General features: G+C 40.5%; 2 long non-coding RNA genes across 13 annotated transcripts in view; one reads left to right on the top strand and one right to left on the bottom strand.

Moving 5' to 3' along the window:
• Positions 1–18,816, top strand: part of LOC143804741 (uncharacterized) — a 1,170,763-nt gene that overhangs the window by 845,616 nt on the left and 306,331 nt on the right. The gene's annotated exons all lie outside the window — the stretch shown is intronic.
• The window catches only part of LOC143804743 (uncharacterized), a 123,240-nt gene that overhangs the window by 33,491 nt on the left and 70,933 nt on the right, over positions 1–18,816 (bottom strand). The window lies entirely within an intron of this gene.

The following is an 18,816-nucleotide window of genomic DNA, read 5'->3' as shown; positions in this document are numbered from 1 at the left end:
TCCTTCAAGATTGTTGGAAAACTATTCCCGGTGACTACTTCTTGAAGCTCATCGAGAGAATGCCAAGAGTGTGCAAACCAGTCATCAAAGCAAAAGGTGGCTACTTTGTAGAACCTGGAATATAAGACATAATTTCAGTTGTTTCACACTTTTTTGTTAAGTATATAATTCCAAATGTGTTAATTCATAGTTTTGATGCCTTCAGTGTGAATGTACAATTTTCATAGTCATGAAAATACAGAAAAATCTTTAAATGAGAAGGTGTGTCCAAACTCAGAAGAAATTTCACAACAAATTTGGGGGTCCATTTTCTCCTGTTACACTTCTGAAAATTAAAAAATTGGGGCTAAAAGAACATTTTTGTGGATTTTTTTATTTTTAGGGCTTAACATTATAAATTTCTGTGAAGCACATGGGGGTTCAAGGTGCTCACCACACCTCTAGATACATTCCTTGAAGGGTTTACTTAAAAAAATGGCATCACTTGTGGAGGGTTTCCACTGTTTAGGCACATCATGAGCTCTCCAAATGTGACATGGCTTTCACTCTCGTTTCCAGCCAATTTTTCATTCAAAATGTCGAATGGTGCATATTCCCTTCCAAGCCCTGCCTTGCACCCAAACAGTAGTTTTCCCCACATATGGGGTATTGACATACTCAGGAGAACATGCACAACAATTTTTGGAGTCCATTTTCTCCTGTTACTCTTGTGAAAATTACAAAAAAATTGGGTGTTAAGTAAAATTTATGTGAAAAAAGTTAAATGTTCATTTTTTCCTTCCACATTGCTTCAATTCCTGAGAAGCACCTGAATGGTTAATAAAGTTTTTTGAATGTAGTTTTGAGCATCTTGAGATGTGCAATTTTTAAAATCATGTTACATTTGGGTATTTTCTGTTATATAAATCTCTCAAAGTCACTTCAAATGTGATTTGGTCCCTAAAAAATGGTTTTGTAAATTTTGTTGCAAAAAAATGAGAAATTGCAGGTCAGCTTTTCACTTTTCTAACTTCCTAACGAAAAAAAATAATTATTTAAAAAATTGTGCTAATTAAAAGTAGACATGTGGGAAACAAATTAAATATTTTGTGTGACAAATCTCTCTGATTTAAGGGCATAAAAATTAAAAGTCTGAAAATTGTTAATTTTTTTGCCAAATTTTAGATTTTTTTTCACAAAGAAACCAAGTCATTTACACAAAATTTTACCAATATAAAGAAGTACAACAAGTCATGATAAAACAACCTCAGAATAACTGGGACCTGTTGAAATGTTCCAGAGTTACTACCACATAAAATTACACTGGTCAGAAATGTAAAACTTGACGGTGAAAACAGGCTTGGGGGGGTGAAGGGGTAACAATGTCTGCCATCACGCACAAAACAATCTTAAACAAAACAGGATGGGTTATATCTGGCAGTTTGTTATCTATGTCGAGAAACAGGAGCCTGATAGGAGGGAATGTCTGCATATCACAGCTGAGATAACCTTTGGTATTACATAAAACATTACTAACAGCTTATCTATGCAACAAACAAAAGAAACATCCTGACATGTTGACTTGGTACATAAACTTGGCAAGGGACTTTATTTAAATTATTAATCATATAAACAAAACATTTTCAAAAACTCTCTAGACATCCCATATCCAATAGTTTACCACCAATCACCGCAGCTTAGAAAAAGCTCAAGCCCGTTAACCCCAACTTGCTGCCCATTCAGTTACTTAAATGGCAACCCCAAGGCTGCAACAAATAAACAAGGGAGGAAGGGTGGGGCAGCTCTTCCTGGTAGGAGATGCCGGAGGTCAGACACGGACCTTCGGTGTCACCATCTTTTATCTCCGCTCGACCTCATATTTACTAAATACTGCCACCAATCACAGGCCGTCACCAAGACAGGAAAGTTAACTTTCCCCTGCAATGGCCAGTTGACTGGCTAGTACTAACCCCCAACCACAGCCCAGAATTATGCAGGATGTGCAGGAGCAAACCGGTGGGAAGCACACGTTTCCCACCATTTAACTCATTCAGGAGAGGCACACCTTACATATGGTAATGCCATGTGTTCCTCTACTAAGGATCCGGGGACCACTATTAGCTACTGTCCACAGACTGAAAAGAGGCATGTACATTGGGAGGTAAGACGAGACACAGGCTGCTGTGGGAGATGTGGGTTATTAGCAGAGTATATGTACTTACATCTCCCATAGCAGCCTGCGTCTTGTCTCTCCTCCTTGCTTTCCCCAATGTCGATGCCTTGGCTCCATATGTGGATATAGCTGAAAGTTAATCTCAGGTATGATGTAAAGGTATTCCCTTTTGTCACGCTCCTATTTCTTCACATAAAAAGCGGCCAGTGAAGACAGGAGAGAAGGAACCATAGCCTGTGTTGCTATGAATAGGATGGGCTTTGTGTCCAGTAATGTGATGGCAGCCATTTTTAATCACCCAATGTTTGCCCCCTAGGCAAGACAAACATAAATAAATAATTAAAAGTATTTATCAATGTATCTATAATGTATTTTTTCATTTATTACTTTTATTTCTTTCCCAGAGAACCTTTTTAAGCATCACAAGGGAATTTGGAGATTCAGTGGTGAACATAATACTGCCAGCAATGTCATCCTTCATGACCGATTTGGTAGAGGGTCAGTGATGGTCTAAGGCATAGCTTTGTAAAGTCGCCCAAACTTCCATGTGATAGCCAATGGTGACTGCAAACAGCTAAATACAGGTGCTTCTCACAAAATTAGAATATCATCAAAAAGTTAATTTATTTCAGTTCTTCAATACAAAAAGTGAATATATAGAGTCATTACAAATAGAGTGATGTATTTCAAGTGTTTACTTCTGTTAATGTTGATGATTATGGTTTACAGCCAATGAAGTATTCTAATTTACTGAGATAATGACTTTTGGATTTTCATTGGCTGTAAGCCATAGTCATCAACATTAACAGAAATAAACACTTGAAATAGATCACTTTGACTATAATGACTCTATCTAATATATGAGTTTCACTTTTTGTATTGAAGAACTGAAATAAATCAACTTTTTGATGATATTCTAATTTTGTGAGATGCACCTGTACAAGTCATTGGAGCTGTGCCAATTAATATAATAATGCCTTCCACCTGATATCGTTCTCTTGCTTTTTCTAGTTCTTAAATAGTTAAGTAGCCTTCGTGCCGGAGTCATTAAGACTGGCATTGCACACCATTGTTATTGAACAGGAACGCTGGAGTAAAATGCTCTTAATTCATTAATAGGAGCACGCCTTGCTGAAACAGCGCTGGAAGAGTACAGGCTCTCATTGTTTTATTTGGGGGAATATGGTGATTGGGTTGTCTGAGAAGTGGGCAACACCTTTAATTAAGTAAACAAGAGGGGATAAAGCAATAAAGTACAGACACCACACCACCAGCCAAGCATAGTTACTGTAGTCACCAACTTCTGTGAGAGTACAAAATGTAACCCTTCTCCCATCAATGTCAAATGATCCAGGAGGACTAGCTCTGGGGAATCACCTTTGTACAGAGTGGTGCTCTGTATAGGCAACTAGTGACCAAGATAACAGAGGCAGAGCAGTAGAAACAAGCAAATGTTTTTACATTGACATTCTGCATTTTTCTGAATTTTTTTCCTAAAAATTATATTAACGACAAATTTATTTTCACCGCAAATCAACAAAACTCCAAACCCTCTAATTGCTTTCAAAAGGTGGGTATGACACTCTGAGGTTCACCAGACTGTAGCCAACCACACTGACAGATTTCTGACCAGAACTTCTGTCCATAAAATGGCTGCTAGTGGAAGGAGTATATGACCAGACTTGTCCATCAGCCATCTCTAATAGAAAAGGAGAATGGTGGATTGGTCTGGTCACATGCCTTTCCATCAGCAGCCATTTTGGTTTGGTTAGCTTTTCCAGTGAGAGCAGATGATGCCATTTCATGTGCTGATGGAGAGCTGAAGCTCCTATTCTTATTTGTGTGCCTTGATGTCTACGGCTTATTTTATGGCTGTAGAGCCTACACACTGCAATACATTGGTAATTGGTAAGCATTTTTGTCTATTTTCATTAAAAGGTTTTTCTATATTTTTCTGTTGAACCACAATTCAAATGCAACGTTTGATTATCATTTTCATTAGTTGATATTCGTTAAATTTACAGCACTGCGATCAATCACTACCAGCTTTCCGAGCTCTCGCTCCCTAGCAGTTACATTTCTCTATTCAGTTCACAAACTAATATTTTCCACTGCTGTGCTATAACATACTTTATCTGTATAATTTCTTCACTTTTTTGTTTCTCTCTCTATCTGACCATTTTAGACGATTCCTGCAAATTCCACTAGGTTCTGCAAATTCCTAAAATTTTGACATAAATTCAATCAGCCCTTGGCATCACAGACTTGGCCTTATCTTGGATCTCATCATACCTAACAGACCGGACATTCAGCGTCTCCCACTCGCACACTACCTCCTCACCTCGCCTCCTATCTGTCGAAGTCCCGCAAGGTTCAGTCCTAGGGCCTCTCCTCTTCTCCATCTACACTTTTGGCCTTGGACAGCTCATAGAATCTCACGGCTTTCAGTATCACTTCTATGCTGATGACACACAGATCTACATCTCTGGACCAGATATCACCTCCCTGCTAACCATAATCCCACAATGTCTGTCTGCTATTTCATCCTTCTTCTCCGCTAGATTTCTAAAACTTAATATGGACAAAACAGAATTCATCATTTTTCCCCCATCTCACTCGACTCCCCCAACGGACCTATCGATTAAAGTAAATATCTGCTCAATCTCCCCAGTCCCACAAGCTCGCTGCCTCGGGTTAATCCTTGACACTGATCTCTCCTTCAAACCACACATCAAAGCCCTTTCCACTTTCTGCTGACTTCAACTCAAAAATATTTTCCTGATCCGTACATTCCTGAACCAAGAATCTGCAAAAGCCCTAGTCCATGCCCTCATCATATCCCGCCTTGACTACTGCAACCTCCGTGGCCTCCCCTCTAACACTCTTGCACCCCTACAATCTATTCTAAACTCTGCTGCCCGACTAATTCACCTGTCCCCCCCACTATTCCCCGGTCTCTCCCCTCTGTCAATCCCCGCACTGGCTCCCCATTACCCAAAGACTCCAGTTCAAAACCCTAACCATGACATACAACGCCATCCACAACCTGTGTCCTCCATACATCTGTGACCTCTTCTCCCGGTACTTACCTGCACATAACCTCCGATCCTTACACAAGATCTCCTTCTCTACTCCCCTCTTATCTCCTCTCCCCACAATCACATACAAGATTTCTCCCGCGCATCACCCCTACTCTGGAACTCTCTACCCCAACATATCAGACTCTCGCCTACCATGGAAACCTTCAAAAAGAACCTGAAGACCCACCTCTTCCAACTAGCCTACAACCTGCTGTATCCACTGATCGACCAAACCGCTGCATGACCAGCTCTACCCTCCCCTACTGTATCCTCATCCATTCCTTGTAGATTGTGAATCCTCGCGGGCAAGGTCCTCTCTCCTCCTATACCAGTCTTGACTTGTATCGTTTAAGATTACTGTACTTGTTTTTATTATGTATACCCCTCCTCCCATGTAAAGCGCCATGGAATAAATTGCGCTATAATAAATAATAATAATTTGTCTCAATTTTACTTGCTCATCTCTACTGCTCAGTAAATGAACAAAGACTGTATTGAATCTTGTTCGCTGCATACAGTATGTGCTGCACTGTGTCCCGCAGTTATCTGACACTCATTTATACTTTAATTTTGTGTGAGAAGAGACAAAGACTTGCTTGAAGATCTATTCCAAATTTACAGTGACCCATTAACCCCACCTCCTCTAATCGCGTCATCGCGTCCTCTGACCTGAGCGTCACTGCAGAGGATGCGGAAGATGGAGCGATGCCGGTGGTTGAACGTGGCCAGGTAAATATCACGCAATGCCCCCATACACACCTGCTCCTGGCGCGGTCCCTGCGGTCCCTGCTTCTTTGGCACTGACATCCTCTTCCTGTGTTGAGCGGTCACATGGTATCGCTCATTACAGTAATGAATATGTGGCTCCACCCCTATGGGAGTGGAGTCGGGTCCATATTCATTACTGTAATGAGCGGTACCATGTGACCACTCAATACAGCAAGAAGCTGTCAGCGCCGGAGAAGCAGAGACGTGCAGGGACCATGCCAGGAGCAGGTGAGTATGATTAGACAGCTGCCGCCCCCCCTCCCCTGCCGAACCCTGGGAATGACTCGAGTATAAGCCGAGAGGGGCAATTCCAGCCTAAAAAAATGGGCTGAAATTCTCGGCTTATACCCGAGTATATACGGTATATTTTATATTTTTTGTTAACGCGATTTATTTATTATGCTTACTCATATAGCCCCATCATACTGCACATCGCTTTACAGATAGTGTAATTGCTGTCCCCATTGGGGCTCACAATCTTAATTGCCAATCAGTATGTCTTTGGAATGTGGAAGGAAACCGGAGAACCTGAATGAAACCCACGCAAACACAGGGAGAACATACGAACACATTTCATATGTTGTCCTTGCTGGGATTTCCACATAGAACCACAGCGCTGCAAAGCAATAGTGATAACCACTGAGTCACTGTGCTGTTTTTCTATCCCTAACTAGGGTTAGGATCAGGTCTAAGGCAATAAATTGATTGTAATAAAAAAAAAATGCTAAAAAATAAAAAAATAAGAATTTTATAATAAAACAGAAAAAATAGAGGGTCAAAAAGCAAATTAAGGTTGTATAAGTATTTTCTTATAATGTCCAAAAAAGAAGAGAATGTCCAGCTTCACCGAATCCATAAAAAAGAGTTTTCTTTATTCACAAACTTTAAACATAGAGGATACAGACTTCAGTACGAACCATGTGGGTAAGAATCTAAACGCGTTTCTGGAGACTAAGCTCCCTTAATCATGACATTCCAAAAGACCCATGTGTCCCACTTAAATAACCCTAAACCGGAAAACACACCGGTGGGGTAAATGATTAACATGACTGATTTTGGAATGTCATGATTAAGGGAGCTTAGTCTCCAGAAACGCGTTGAGATTCTTACCCACATGGTTCGTACTGAAGTCTGTATCCTCTATGTTTAAAGTTTGTGAATAAAGAAAACTCTTTTTTACGGATTCAGTGAAGCTGGACATTCTCTTCTTTTTGGACTTTATACGCCTGGACACAGCAGGTCCGTGCTCCCGAGGTTTGGTTTATGCATCACGGGTGAGCTGGCCTATATCTCTTTTCTCTTAATTTTCTTATAATACAGTATATGTATTTCATGATAAGGCATTCAATACTGTATTATTTTAAGGAAATCAGTGCGTGCTAATTGTCCAAAGGTTAGGGGCACAAAATACTGGTTTTGCCCCACGCTCTGGCAATGTATGCTACGTGATTGTCACCAAGGAGACTTTATGTTGGCATAGCGTTTTGGGGAGTTCTGTGACTGGTATAATATTAAGGGGCATCTATTGATGAATTTTAATGTAATGGGGTTGTAGTAGGCATACATGTGGATAGTACTGAAACTGGTAAGTGACATTTGAGATTGGCAAAATTGAGTTTATCAGAGCTTGTTCTCAGGAACATTGAGGCAAAGTAAAAGGCAATGAAAAAAAATGTGCATTGCTATCCTTGTACATAAGGGCCTTCTCATAGTTTTTTGTAAATTGATTATCTTTTATTTCATTCCACTGGCCGGATTTACCATGGAGGGGCATAACTAAGTAACTACATGGTCTTCATTAGAGCCTCTGACCTCTGATGGTGAGGATAGGCTTGGGCCATTAGGGTAGTCACCCAGTGCCACTCATTGGCAGTGCCCGGAACTGCAGCAGTTGACCAACGGGTCAGGGGGACTATTACAAAGTACAAAGGGTGAAGACAGAGATGTGGACAGGCAGTCCAAGGTCGGAGCAGGCTGCACAGGTTTAGAATATGGAGTCGGGGTCAGGAGCGGAGAGGCCAGACAAAATGAGGAAACAAGTTGGGTCTGTAACAGGAGAGACAAAAACTATAATGCATCTTGACAGGATACAAGGAATGCACTGCAACTAGGAACCTACTGTAAGCTAAGACAAGGTGTGGAGGAAGGAGCTGACCAATATATGTGCATATAACTCTGCAAGACACAGGTGTTGAAATTCCTGCAGAGTCTGTCCATGCCTCCTTACAGCCAGTTTAAGACTCTATAGCAACAGGAGAATGCAGCAGAGCTGTGAGTGCTGTTAGAGGCAGTTCAGCGTGATGGCCAAACACTGGATGGAGCAGAACAGTTAGCGCAGTGAGTAGGACAGCGCTCAGAAGCCATATGAGTTTTCGGCGTGACACATGCAAGAAAAACCTAATGAACCCTAGCAGGGACAAAAGGTCTAGTACAAAAAGTTTAAAATTTGGGTTCAGAAACTTCTTAATCAGTAGTGGAAATAGAGGTTTTTATCAATGTTCACTTATTACTAAACTAAAAAAATAATTGTTTAATTGTTCTGAATCTGCAGGGACAGCATTGCAAAACCTTGTACTGCTGATTCGAAAAGTATGGCATAGGAAAGTATAAATCCATTTGGAGCTCCACCGATCATAAGAATTATCCATCAATTTTAAAAGACTGGATAACCTGTATGATAAGTTTTTATGATCTTGTTATGACAACACAAAAATGTTCAGGATATCTTTCTACAGTAGTCATGCAATACATGTTAATTTGCTAGAAATTGCTGGATTCACACATTGATTACTTTTTCATTTAAAAAAAAAAATATTTCCTCTGTGTAATATCAGGGATAGATGCAGCCGCTATGGAGGATTACTTAATGTCAGATTAGAGCAAAACAATATACCTCACCTTTAAGTTTTAAAACGTTAAAAAATGTGATTGTTCTTTGTGTTCAGCGTTCAGTAGTAATTAATAATCCCTCTGCCTGTCAGAGCTATGAACTTGCTTGCAATGAGTGTTTATGTGTGGTCCACCATGGTGTATTCTAGAGTCTTTGTTCTAGATGTCTTGAGAACAATAGATCTCAGCATGTTGTGATGTTATTTCTAAGATGTGTTTAATAGTCACATGGCCGCTCGGAGCATGAGTAATGCCATCACAGCTGGGTCTCTGGTCACTCGTATAAAGGATTAACTGTATGATTTTTGTGTGTGTGTCTTAATTCTATTAAAGATTTCATTGTCTTCCGCTCCTACAATTATAGTTACTTTTTTTAGTGCCACAACAGCCTCATAAATACAATTTTTGTATTTATTCTCCCTGTAGTGCACCCAGTTTTGGCACTATATGAATTACAGGATGTATTCCCTAAAGGTGTGCACTTTGCTCTATAGAAGCTACAGTTCCTAAAAGAGTAACCATCATTTTAACCCCTTAATGACCGCCAATACGTCTCTTTACTGACCTGAGTTTTAAGAGAATAGCCTCCCCATACAGGTGACAATCCAGCAGCTGTCGGCCGTACACTATAGCTGACAACTTGCTGCATCAGCCACGATCAGTGTTGGCACCAACCATGTCTGTTTAACTCGTTAGATGCTGCTGTCAATAGTGACTACATCATATAAATGGTTAACAGACTGTAGGGGCGTCCTCTTTATCTCCAATGTCACCCTGAGATCTTGACCTTGTGGTCCTGATGTTTCCCATGGCAATTCACGACCAAATAGCAGCCTTAGAACATTAGACTAAGGGTACCGTCACACAGTGCCATTTTCATCGCTACGACGGTACGATTCGTGACGTTCTAGCGATATCGTTACGATATCGCAGTGTCTGACACGCAGCAGCGATCAGGGACCCTGCTGAGAATCGTACGTCGTAGCAGATCGTATGGAACTTTCTTTCGTCGCTTGATCACCCGCTGACATCGCTGGATCGTTGTGTGTGACAGCGATCCAGCGATGTGTTCGCTTGTAACCAGGGTAAACATCGGGTAACTAAGAGCAGGGCCGCGCTTAGTAACCCGATGTTTACCCTGGTTACCAGCGTAAACGTAAAAAAAAAAAACAGTACATACTCACATTCCGGTGTCTGTCCTCCGGCGTCTCAGCTTCTCTGCACTGTGAGCGCCGGCCAGCCGGAAAGCGAGCACAGCGGTGACGTCTGACGTCACCGCTGTGCTTTCCGGCTATGGTGCTTACACAGTGGAGAGAAGCAGAACGCCGGGGGACAGACACCGGAATGTAAGTATGTACTGTTTTTTTTTTTACGTTTACGCTGGTAACCAGGGTAAACATCGGGTTACTAAGCGCGGCCCTGCGCTTAGTTACCCGATGTTTACCCTGGTTACCCGGGGACTTCGGCATCGCTCCAGCGCCGTGATTGCAAAGTGTGACTGCAGTCTATGACGCTGGAGCGATAATCGTACGACGCTGCGATGTCACGGATCGTGCCGTCGTAGCGATGAAAATGGTACTGTGTGACGGTACCCTTAGGCTATAGTAACTTGTTCAGAAGTTAGCGACATTTGGTAAAAATACACTTTTTCATTCCTCTCATGTCACTTTGCATTACTTCCTGAAAATCACCTGAAGGGTTAATAAACTACCTGACAGCTGTTTTTAATATGTTGAGGGGTGCTGATATGGTATGACTTTTGGTGGGTTTCCAATATATAGGACCCCCAAAGTGACTTCAAACCCGGATAGGTCCCTAAAAAAAATTATTTTGTAAATTTCCATGGAAAAAAGGAAAAATGACTGCTACAATTTTAAACTTCTTAAAATGCTAACAAAATAAAATAACGTTAAATAATGTTTTGCTATGGTATGACTATCTGGATTAAAGTGATAATCATTCAAAGTTTGAAAATTGCATTTTTTAAAATTTTTGTCAAATTTCTGATATTTTTTATAAATAAACACAAAATATATCAACCTAAATTTACCATTATCATAAAGTACAATCTGTCACGAAAAAACATTCTCCAAATCATTGGGATATATTGTAGCCATTCCAGAGTTATTAGCACATAAAATGACACTGGTCAGATTTAAAAAATTTGGCCCCGGTCACTAAGGGGTTACATTTTATTACATAAGTCAATAGTGCATATGAAAATATGACAATTAGTAACATATTTTATCAGAGAAATCTGCTTTTTTTCTCCGCCAGGACTGATCATACATTCTTAATTTCCAGGTAAAATCTGTATTCTGTGAGGACAGATTGTTACATTACTTAGGTAGGAGATGGCAGCTGCTACTGATAAGATTCTATGTAGAGGTGAGGAGGAAGAAGTCGGAGGGAGGTGACCTGTCTCTAGATTCTCCCTCCATCTATCACTTCTACATTGAGTATTATCAGCAGTAACTCTCATCTATCTCAGTAATGGGAAGGTCTGTCTTCACTGAATACAGATTTTTACCTGTGAATTTATGAATTGTGTGACTTAAATATTAGTTGTGGAGAAGAAAGAAACAGATTTCTCTCACTGATTTTATTAAATAAAAATGAAAACAATAATTTCTCATTAAAGAGGATAGCCAGGACTTTTAGGAAAAAAAGGATGTGTAGTTGCTAACAGAGGCAACTTTCTTCATGTTGTACCTGGCATTGGTCATTGACGGCTCCTGTCAGATATTCAGCTGCTTGTCAGTAGAGCAGCAGTTTATCTTCCTGTTGACAGGGCGGGACTATTAGTGTCGGGCTGATTGACAGCCAGCTTCTCAAATTGGGCAGTAGAGAGACAGCTGTCAATTGGCATGACACTAGTAGTCCCACCCTGTCAATAAGAAGAGAAACTGGCAGGAGCAGTCAATGACCGACTCCGGGTACAACAAGCAGTGTCATGCCAATTGACAGCTGTCTCTCTACTGTTAGGGACCCCAACTAGCATCATTACTGCTTTACTCCTGTGACGTCTAACAGGGTAAAGCTCTGAGTGTTTTCTCCTTAGTACTGCTCTGTGGTGCAACAAAGCTAGGTACTTAGCGCTCTGTTCACACTGAGTGACCTTTATCTCTGTGTGCTTATATCGCTAGCTCGCAGCTTCTCTCCGCCATTGTTCACTAGCTGCGGTTTTCCATCACTGCACGGTGGACCCCGGGTTGCGATCGCACTTTACCATAATTTATATTTAGTGCGATCCGCGAACCCTAACACATGGCCGTATTTTTGGTCCGAATGCAATCCAACAAAATATTGTATCGCATCAGGACCTAAATTATGCTATGGGGCTATACACAGGTTACATTTTTTCCTCGGACTGAGAAATCGCACCATGCCCTAGTTTGAGCCTATATTCTGATCACACCCGACCATGCAAGCCAATAAGCTCGTGGAAACCACCGGACTGTACTCGGATGACATCTGAGTGCAGTCCGATTTCCACAGACTGACAGAATGGAGAATATGAAGACTTTTTTCCTCCATCTTCATCTCGTCTGAGAGAATAGGACCACACTATGCTCAAACACTAATCAAACTCTGATCGACCAAAAGTGGGAATGTCCGCTAGAAGAAACTAACTGATTTAGAACAGATCGAGGAAAGATAGAAAATGTACACAGAGCACCTCTACAAGAATAACGTGAAGAAACTGAGACTGGAAATGATAGACAGCCGAACATCCTGAAAGATGACATCATTGCTGCAATAAAGTTTCTGTTAAACAACAAAGCGCCTGGATGTGACAATATTCCAATAGAGCTAATGAAGTCTTCTAAAGCAGCATTTGATGTCATCACACACCTCGGTCAACAGATATGGACAACTGCTAAATAGCCCAAGGACTGGACAAGTTCCATGTTTGAAAGAAGGAAGATGGTAAGGAATTGTGGAAAATATCAGACTTTTGAACTCCTATTTCATTCCAGCAAAATACTATTGAAGATCCTACAAAGATGGTTACATCCTTACTTTGATAAAGATCTGCCAGAGGAACAAGCAGGATTCAGAAAAGGTAGAAGAGCAAGAGAACATTAAATGGATAATGGAAATGGCCAAAGAATATAACAACGAAATCTATTTTTGCTTCATCAACTACAGCAAAGCATTCAACTGTGTTGATCACCAGAAACTTTGAAATACCATTAAGGATATAGATGTGCTGAACTATCTGATCATCCTCATTAGGAACCTTTACATTGACCAATAAGCAACAGTCCAAAAGGAACATGGCGACATGGCATGATTCAAAGTAGAACAAGGCAGCAGACAAGGCTGCATCCTGTCATAATTTCTCTTCAATTTATATGTAGAAGTTATTTTCAGGAAGGCTGGATTTGCCAAAAAAGAAGGAATCAAAATTGCTGGATGAATTATCAATAACTTTAAATACATAGGCAATACAGCATTTATAGCAACAAGCATAGATAGAATGAAAGACTTATTTCGGAGTGTCAAGATGGACAGCTTGAACATGGGACTGCTAGTCAATACAAAGAAAACAATGATATTGACTACTGTCAGGTATGGCCGTGACACATTTGCGATGGTCATTGACAAACTGGAAGTAGTAAAGGGATTCAGCCTACTGAGACTGATCATAACTCAAGATGCAGCGACGACAGCGGAAGTCACTAGGAGAATAGCTACGGGCAAATCAACAATGAAAACAATAGACAAGGTCTTCAAAGTGAGGATCATCTCATTAACGACAAAGACATGGCTTGTACATGGTTTGGTCTTTTTTGTTGAAAAATAAAGAAGAAACTTGGACTATAAAGAAAAAAGACAGAAGAATCAATGCCTTTGAAATGTGGTTCTGGAGAAGTGTTGTTATCAATATCATTGATGGCAAGAAGAACAAAGAATTTGATTTTGGAACAAATCAAGCCAGACAAGTCACTTGAAGCAAGGATCACCAAGCTATGACTTAAAAGCAATCACTGGAGAAGGACATCATAATCAGAAGAATAGAAGGAACAAGTCGAAGAGGAAGACCAGCAACCTGATGGCTTGATACTATCAAGATAACAGAGAAGACCCTAGTGGACCTATCTAGGCTTGCACAAGATTGATCTTCCTATAGAAGTTCACCTATTAAGTCACCATGACTTGAGATCAGGCCAAATGCTGCTAATAATAATAATAAATTTTTATATGAATTTTTATTTTATTTTTAAACACCATTTCATGTTACAGATCCATTGATGTGCTGCCAAAACACAAGAACATGCTGAAGTACACTACATTTTAGAAATTGCACACTCTACTAATTTATATTGAGCTGTAGAGAACATTTTTACTCAACAGGTATTTTATCAATCTGGTATTTTATAGATATAGTATTAGGCTGAAAAATTTTAAGAAATATTTTTGGAAAAGTTATATTTGTTAGGTAGGGTTTTTAGTGTGTTTGTTTTTCCATGAGGAAATAAGTAAATAAATGAACCCTGCATGTATGACAATACTTCATGTGTGATCATAGAGTTCAGAAGTGAAGGAGCACCATTTGTCTTTTGCTGGAATGGCTTAAAGTCAGCATAGCACATTTATCGAGCCCCTGAGCTACCTATACAGGAATCCACCAATAAGTTACTGAATTTTGTAAACTACACCACTTCAGGAATTCATCTAGGTCTCTGGAGGTCCATTTCTGGCATGTGTTTGACCCAGGACAGATTTATGTTGGCAAATCATCAGTACTGTAGAAAAGATATATCCAAGGTTTAATAAAATATTGCAATTTACTAGATATATTTAACTTTACCATTGGATTTGAAATATATGAGTGCTACAATAAGCCACCAGTAAGTGACACATTGCAGGAATCAGGGTCTCTACCCCTACATCATGATACTCTCAGAAAGAGTACCAGAAACCTGGTGACAGATGCCCTAAAGTAAGTAAACACATATAGGGTAATACAGTATATTGCTACATTACTATAGAAAAGAATGGGTTCCCATTTTCTAACATATGTGACATATGTATATGTAATTATTATTATAGTTTTGACTTTAAAAATCTTTTCATAGTTGAACAGAAAGTATAAAATTGTGTAATATATTTTATGTATCTGTTCATGTAAGTGGTTATCTGGCCCTGCAGTCACTCTCTCAAAAGTTTAACCCCTTTCTGACATTAGACGTACTATCCCGTCGAGGTGGGGTGGGCCCGTATGACCACCGACGGGATAGTATGTCATATGCGATCGGCCGCGCTCACGGGGCTAGCGCAGACGATTGTGGCCGGGTGCCAGCTGACTATCGCAGCTGACATCCGGCACTATGTGCCAGGAGCGGTCACGGATCGCCCCTGGCACATTAACCCCCGGCACACTGCGATAAAACATGATCGCAGTGTTCTGGCGGTATAGGGAAGCATTGCGCAGGGAGGGGGCTCCCTGCGTGCTTCCCTGAGACCCCCGGAGCAACGTGATGTGATCGCGTTGCTCCGAGGGTCTCTTACCTCCTCCACCCTGCAGCAGGCCCGGATCCAAAATGGCTGCGGGACTGCATCCAGGTCCTGCAGGGAGGTGGCTTCACAGTGCCTGCTCTGAGCAGGCGCGCCGGGAAGCCTCCAGGAGTGCACGTCAGATCGCTGATCTGACACAGTGCACAGCAAAGTGTCAGATCAGCGATCTTACACTATAACATGATGTCCCCCCCTGGGGAAATGTTATAGTGTAAAAAAAAAATATTCCCATGTGTAAAAATTTTTTTAAAAAATTCCCCCCAAAAAATAAAAAAATATATATGTATTGTTCCTATAAATACATTTTTCTATCTAAATAAAAAAAAAAATAAAAGTGCACATATTTAGTATCGCTGCGTCCATAACGACCTCACCTATAAAACTGTCCCACTAGTTAACCCCTTCAGTGAACACCGTAAAAAAATAAAAATCGAGGCAAAAAACAGCGCTTTATTATCATACCGCCAAACAAAAAGTGGAATGACACGCAATCAAAAAGATGGATATAAATAACCATGGTACCGCTGAGAACGTCATCTTGTCCCGCAAAAAACGAGCCACCATACAGCATCATCAAAGTAAAAATAAAAAAGTTATAGTCCTCAGAATAAAGCGATGCAAAAATATTTTTTCTATAAAATAGTTTTTATTGTATAAAAGCGCCAAAACATAAAAAAAGTATAAATGAAGTATCGCTGTAATCGTACTGACCCGAAGAATAAAACTGCTTTATCCATTTTACCAAACACGGAACGGTATGAACGCCTCCCCCAAAAGAAATTCATGAATAGCTGGTTTTTGGTCATTCTGCCTCACAAAAATCGGAATAAAAAGCGATCAAAAAATGTCACGTGCCCGAAAATATTACCAATAAAAACTTCAACTCGTCCCGCAAAAAAAAAAGACCTCACATGACTCTGTGGACCCAAATATGGAAAAATTATAGCTCTCAAAATGCGGTAACGCAAAAAATATTTTTTGCAATATAAAGCGTCTTTCAGTGTGTGACGGCTGCCAATCATAAAAATCCGCAAAAAAAAACACTATAAAAGTAAATCAAACCCCCCTTCATCACCCCCTTAGTTAGAGAAAAATTAAAAAATTAAAAAACATTTATTTATTTCCATTTTCCCATTAGGGCTAGGGTTAGGGCTAGGGTTAGGGTTAGGGCTAGGGTTAGGGCTAAAGTTAGGGTTAAGGTTAGGGCTAGGGTTAGGGCTAGGGGTTGGGTTAAGGCTAGGGTTAGGGCTAGGGTTAGGGTTAGGGTTGGGGCTAGGGTTAAGGCCACAGTTAGGGTTGGCGCTAAAGTTAAGGTTAGGGTTTGGATTACATTTACGGTTGGGAATAGGGTTGGGATTAGGGTTAGGGGTGTGTCAGGGTTAGGGGTGGGGTTAGGGTTACCGTTGGGATTAGGGTTAGGGATGTGTTTGGATTAGTGTTTCAGTTATAATTGGGGGGTTCCCACTGTTTAGGCATATCAGGGGCTCTCCAAACGCGACATGGCGTCCAATCTCAATTCCAGCCAATTCTGCGTTGAAAAAGTAAAACAGTGCTCCTTCCTTTCCAAGCTCTCCCGTGAGCCCAAAGAGAGGTTTACCCCAACATATGGGGTATCAGCGTACTCAGGACACATTGGACAACAACTTTTGGGATCCAATTTCTCCTGTTACCCTTGGGAAAATAGAAAACTGGGTGCTAAAAATAATTTTTGTGGAAAAAAAAGGATTTTTTATTTTCACGGCTCTGCGTTATAAACTGTAGTGAAACACTTGGGGGTTCAAAGTTCTCGCAACACATCTAGATAAGTTCCTTGGGGGGTCTAGTTTCCAATATGGGGTCACTTGTGGGGGGTTTCTACTGTTTAGGTACATTAGGGGCTCTGCAAACGCAATGTGATGCCTGCAGACCAATCCATCTAAGTCTGCATTCCAAATGACGCTCCTTCCCTTCCGAGCTCTGCCATGCGCTCAAACGGTGGTTCCCCCCACATATGGGATACAGTGTACTCAGGACAAATTGGACAACAATGTTTTGGGTCCAATTTCAACTGTTACCCTTGGAAAAATACAAAACTGGGGGCTAAAATATAATTTTTGTAGAAAAAAAAGATTTTTTATTTTCACGGCTCTGCGTTATAAACTTTAGTGAAACACTTGGGGGTTCAAAGTTCTCACAACACATCTAGATGAGTTCCTTAGGGGGTCTACTTTCCAAAATGGTGTCACTTGTGGGGAGTTTCAATGTTTAGGCACATCAGGGGCTCTCCAAACGCAACATGGCGTCCCATCTCAATTCCTGTAAATTTTGCATTGAAAAGTCAAACGGCGCTCCTTCCCTTCCGAGCTCTCCCATGCGCCCAAACAGTGGTTTACCCCCACATATGGGGTATCAGCGTACTCAGGACAAATTGGACAACAACTTTTGGGGTCCAATTTCTTCTCTTACCCTTGGGAAAATATAAAATTGTGGGCGAAAAATCATTTTTGTGAAAAAATATGATTTTTTATTTTTACGGCTCTGCATTATAAACTTCTGTGAATCACTTAATGGGTCAAAGTGCTCACCACACATCTAGATAAGTTCCTTAGGGGGTCTTCTTTCCAAAATGGTGTCACTTGTGGGGGGGTTTCAATGTTTAGGCACATCAGTGGCTCTCCAAACGCAACATGGCGTCCCATCTCAATTCCAGTCAATTTTGCATTGAAAAGTCAAATGGCGCTCCTTCGCCGAGCTCTGCCATGCGCCCAAACAGTGGTTAACCCCCACATATGGGGTGTCGGCGTACTCAGGACAAATTGTACAACTTTTGGGGTCCATTTTCTCCTGTTACCCTTGGTAAAATAAAACAAATTGGAGCTGAATTAAATTTTTGTGAAAAAAAGTTAAATGTTCATTTTTATTTAAACATTCGAAAAATTCCTGTGAAACACCTGAAGGGTTAATAAACTTCTTGAATGTGGTTTTGAGCACCTTGAGGGGTGCAGTTTTAAGAACGGTGCCACACTTGGTTATTTTCTATCATATAGACCCCTCAAAATTACTTCAAATGAGATGTGGTCCCTAAAAAAAAAATGGTGCTGTAAAAATGAGAAATTGCTGGTCAACTTTTAACCCTTATAACTCCCTAACAAAACAAAAAATTTTGTTCCAAAATTGTGCTGATGTAAAGTAGACATGTGGGAAATGTTACTTATTAAGTATTTTGTGTGACATATGTCTGTGATTTAATTGCATAAAAATTCAAAGTTGGAAAATTGCAACATTTTCAAAATTTTCACCAAATTTCTGTTTTTTTCACAAATAAATGCAGGTAATATCAAAGAAATTTTACCGCTATCATAAAGTACAATATGTCACGAGAAAACATTGTCAGAATCACCAGGATCCGTTGAAGCATTCCAG

This window comes from Ranitomeya variabilis, chromosome 2 (assembly GCF_051348905.1).
Source record: "Ranitomeya variabilis isolate aRanVar5 chromosome 2, aRanVar5.hap1, whole genome shotgun sequence".
Lineage (NCBI taxonomy): Eukaryota > Metazoa > Chordata > Amphibia > Anura > Dendrobatidae > Ranitomeya > Ranitomeya variabilis.
This window is presented reverse-complemented; position numbering and strand designations above follow the sequence as displayed.